We start from the raw sequence: 5,035 nt of genomic DNA, 5'->3' as shown, positions 1-5,035 counted from the left end.
CATCACCCATCTCACATTCCTCTTCGTCCTCACCTCCACCCAAGTCAGATTAGGCTTGCTTCCACTGCTTGATGTACCATGAGGATTTGTCAAAAGATGGGTCATTAGCCTGAGTTACCAGCTTGATCCTAGCTTGGAGAACCGATTTAGCTGCCCAGATATTTGCCTCATTGGTAGCCCGATTGATCTCATCCTACATTTGGACCGCGAGTGTGGATGCATGATTCTCCGCCTGTTTTTTCTCCTTGGTCATTTTGGTGAGAGCCTTATCTTTAGCATCAGCCATAGACCTCATCCCAGCAAGGGTCTCCTCATATTCTCCAACTATCCTCTCATGGTGGCCTCGAGCAGAGTTCATAGCCTGTATAAGAAAATTAGACTAGATCAGAAGAATCCTCAATCCATCAACAAAGGTTAAGAGAATAAAGGATCCTTACGGCGATCAACATCTCGAGCAACTGTTTCTCAGTGTCAAAGGGATTCTCTGGTTCAGAGCTCTTCTTCCTCTTAGCTCCTGACTTAGCTCGGGTTGTGACTGGACGAGGTTCAGATATCGGAGTGGACTTGGAGGTCTTCTTTTTTTTGCGAACATACAGTCGATATCTTCGGGTGATAACTTGGATGCGGATTTCCCTGACTTCTGAGCACCTGTAAACAAGGACCCACAGATAAGTTTTCAATTATATTTTAATCATTATTGAATTTAGTTGTAAATATACTTACTTGACATGTTTTATTCTGAATATGACTCCTGAAAAGCTTCAACAAACCTAGCTTGAAATGTTTTGATTGTAGGATCCAGTGCCAAGAATTTCTTGATTCTCTCTTCGACTCCAGGCAGATCAGACAGCAAACCAAAGTTTTCAACTACACAAGCAATGAAAAGTATTAATAAAAGAATCGAATATCCTACCTTGGTTACCTAAGGATTCTAGATCCTACCCTTTCGGATCCACTTTTTGGGAAGGTCGGGTTCACCTGGAATGGAATCCCTTTTTACAAAGAAAAATTGATTCTTCCAAAGTGTGTCATTCTGAGTAACCTTGGAGATAGGAATCACTTGACGAGGTTTCGATTTGAAAACAAGACGTTTGGAACCGTGGGTAACTAGGGTGTACATGTACGCTAACTCCGCCAAGCCGAACTCGACACCCTCCTCTTTAATTATCCTCTCTACGGTATGAAGGACTCTCCATAACATCGGCATGGTTTGGACGTAACTGATTCCTGTCAAGGTGAAGAATCTTTGGGTGAAATCAGGAAAGGATACTTGAAACCTATTAGAAATGGTTGGGCCGGAAAACAAACCCAGTTCATTGATATGTAATTGCTGCGGGCTGTGGAATCGAAGGGTCGAAAAACGGTGTTGGCCGGGAAAAGTGAGCGGATATTATCAATCTCCGGGTTCGTAAACTTACAGATATCGAAGGACGGGGCTTCAAGGATACCTTGCGAGTAGAGTTCGTCGAGTAGAGTTCTCCTATAACAACAGTTACCATTCAAATAATTGTATGCCACCGTTTGAAATGCTTTATGGCAGATGATGTAGAACCCCGGTGTGTTGGGGAGAAATTGGTCAGAAAGAGATGGGGAGTTTAGAAGTTGTTCAAGAGACATCTTCAAAGTTCTATCGGATTAAGGCTAGAATGAAATCTGCTCAAGACAGACAGAAGTCGTATGCCGATAAGCGGCGATGACCGATTTAGTTTAATGTTGGCGACAATGTGATGCTCAAGGTCTCGCCTTGGAAAGGAATTATTCGTTTCAGGAAGAGAGGAAAGTTGAGTCCAAGGTACATTGGACCATTTAAGATTTTAGATCGTGTGGGGGAAGTGGCTTATAAGCTAAATTTGCCAGAAGAGTTAGAAGGAATTCATTCAACCTTACATGTTTCTCATTTAAGGAAATGTCTGGCTGACGACACATCGCACGTGCCATTGATGGACATTGAGGTTGGTGAACAGCTGAACGACATTGAATAACCGATAGAGATTGTCGATCGCAAGGAGAAGCAACTTCGTTACAAGGTTATACCCTTGGTGAAAGTGATTTGGAAACATCGTAAGGGATCGGATGCTACTTGGGAAGCTGAGGATGAGATGCGCAAGTTTTACCCTAATCTGTTTATGTAATAGTTAGGTTTCGGGGACGAAACCTCTTTAAGGAGGGAGGACTTGTAACATCCCAAATTTCAAATAATAATATTTTATATATTATTCTTATAACGGAAAAGTTTACTTGAGTTAGTATATAAATAATAATAAAGAGGGTAAGATAAGTAAGCTAATTAGATGGATTAATCATGGACTAAAAAGGAAAGATGAGCCTTAGGTCCATGGGCTTAAGGGAGTATAAATACCCCTTAAACCCTAAATCTTTCCATTTCCATCCATCTTATCCATCTTATTCTCCCTACACCTCCATAACACACATACAACCCTTCTATTTTTGGCCGCAAGGGAGAAATACGAGATCCAAGATCAAACGAGCATAGGCCTTTGATTTATCTTCATTACTCAAGATAGCTATACGATCCAAGCTCATAATCAAGCCAGCCGTGATCTTGAAAACGTCTAAAGGTATGTTCTTTACGTTTAAAGGTTACGTTTTTGTGAACGGTTTGTCATGAAACTTAACCCTAGGGTAGATCGGGTCTAGATGTCTCATAAAAATGCAAACTTGATGATTAAAATGGACTTAATGGACATATGGTTAGCTACGTTCATGAAGGAAACCCTAGGTCTAGCCTAAAGAACGTTTTTATGATAAAGGTTCAAGCTTTATGCTAGAAACGGGTAAATCTTGATAGTGGGACGATGTTAAGCGGTTAAAAGGGTAGAAAAAGAGTGTTAAAATCCTGTCATAGATCATCAGTGAACTACCATGGCTGAGTAGGACCAAATTAGGGTAGTAAAATATGATCTGGAAGATCAGACTTGATTTCTCGGTCTACGTGTTCTCGGTCAGGGTTCTCGGCCGAAAACACGGGTTCTCGGTTAAGTATGGAATTCGGTCAAAGCAAAGGTTCTCGGTCAACGATCTCGGCCAAATATGAGAGTTCTCGGTCAACATAAGGGTTCTCTGTCTTGGGTTCTCGGCCACACAGTTCTCTGTTGGGCCTTGGGCCTGAGTCCAGTTGGGCCCTGATGGTGAACAGTTGGGCCTGAATTAACTAAGTCCATAAATGTTAAGCCCGTATCTAATTTAAGATAAACTAGCCCATTGTCATGAACTAAACAAACAAGCCCAACTTAGGAAGCCCGTTGGTAAACTAAAATACCAACTTAATTGGTAATACGGTTAAATAACATATATATTTAACAGCTAGCCAGGCTCAGTTAAAGAAGGGAATAACGATAAACGACGAGCGCAACAGGATCCAGGTGAGTTTCTAGCCCCATTCCTTGTTATGTTTTCGGGGCTGTGTGTATACTCGATGTGATTAGTTAATACGCTTACCTTAAGTGGTAAGTGTATGCCTATTATGATATATGTGTATGTTATAAAAGAATGCTTGACGGTACATGAACGATCTTCGGATATTGCATGTATTGTCAGGAGATAGTTGATGATGTGATTATTTATATATATATGATGTATGTATGAATTATGTACGTTATAGAATATGAGAATGAAAGAAAGTATGTAAAATATATAAATGAAAAGGAAAGTATGATATGAAGGAATTGACGGTAAGGGTGGTAGACCCTAATAATATATGTGAAGAAGGGTGACAGACCCTAATAATATCTGTGAAGAAGGGTGGCAGACCCTAATAATATCTGTGAGGTTATAGGGTGAAAGACTCCTTAAGGGTGGCAGACCCTAATAATATCTGTGAGGTTTTAGGGCGAAAGGCTCTTTAAGGGTGGCAGACCCTAATAATATATGTGAGGTTATAGGGTGAAAGGCTCTTTAAAACGTATAAGTATGTATGTAAGAAGGATACAATATGAAGTATGAAAGAAAGAAAGTATGAAAGTAAGAATGAAAGTATATACTTACGCATATATGAAAGAAAGTAAAGAAAGACAAGTATGCAATATAAGAACGTATTGTATGTTGATTGTATTAACTAGAACTCACTCAGCGTAGCTGACTTTTAGTATGCACGCAGGTGAATAGAATGAGCCAGTTAGCTTGAGGAGGACACATGGCAGAGTTGGACGAAGCTGGCATATTGGGATTTTGCTATAATGTTTTATTTCTTTAATTTAAGTTATGTTTTAAAGACAAAATACAGATGTTTGTAACGAATGGTTTAAGTTTTATTACTTCCATGAAAGTTTTTAATTAACTCTGATATTTAGAACTGCGTTTGTGAGTAAATCCAACGTCCAAATGTGAGGCACCGGTAACGGGGCCTTACAAAACTATGTGAAATTCAATAACCAAATGAACCATAAATCAACTTTCGAAACCTGATTTCTAGCTAATTTATTGAATAATATAAAGAACACAATGAATTTAGGTTGAAAAGAGTACATAATAAGACTAAAACAAGAGAGAAAAAGCAAATGATCCCTCAGTTTTACAAATTTCTTTATGGTGTGCACCATAAAAAAGAAAACAAATAATTATACATTAGCAAAACCATTAAAGATCGAAGAATGTAATCAATTGTAGCATAATCTGTTATTTTTATATAACAAAATCCTTTTGCTGGAAACAATGTCATCAATTCATGAATACTGAAGCAGACAATGGAACTGGATAAAGGACGTGTTTTGCCGTTTTGCCATTTTGTTAACGATAACGGGTTTTTCCATTTTGTCTATGTTTCAATAGGAAATAATAAGATTTTAAATGCGTTAAAATAACACGTTTGTAGCTGCATTGAAAAGTCATTACTTTACACATACATAACAATAACCCGATTTAAGCCGCCATGTATTATGAACTTGAAGCATATAGGCTTTTCATGCAAAATTTATCCAAAAAAGATATTTCCCGAAATAATAAGTGTTTCGATTGCTTTAATCATGTATTCAGTACCAATAAATTTAGTGACCAAGGTTGTAGTTACTCCGACCAG

The sequence above is a fragment of the Bidens hawaiensis genome, unplaced genomic scaffold (genome assembly GCF_021521415.1).
Source record: "Bidens hawaiensis isolate Kalapana, Puna unplaced genomic scaffold, B.hawaiensis_p1.1 tig00020888_1, whole genome shotgun sequence".
Taxonomy (NCBI): Eukaryota; Viridiplantae; Streptophyta; class Magnoliopsida; order Asterales; family Asteraceae; genus Bidens; species Bidens hawaiensis.
The sequence above is the reverse complement of the archived record's forward strand: the minus strand, read 5'-3'. Positions refer to the sequence as shown.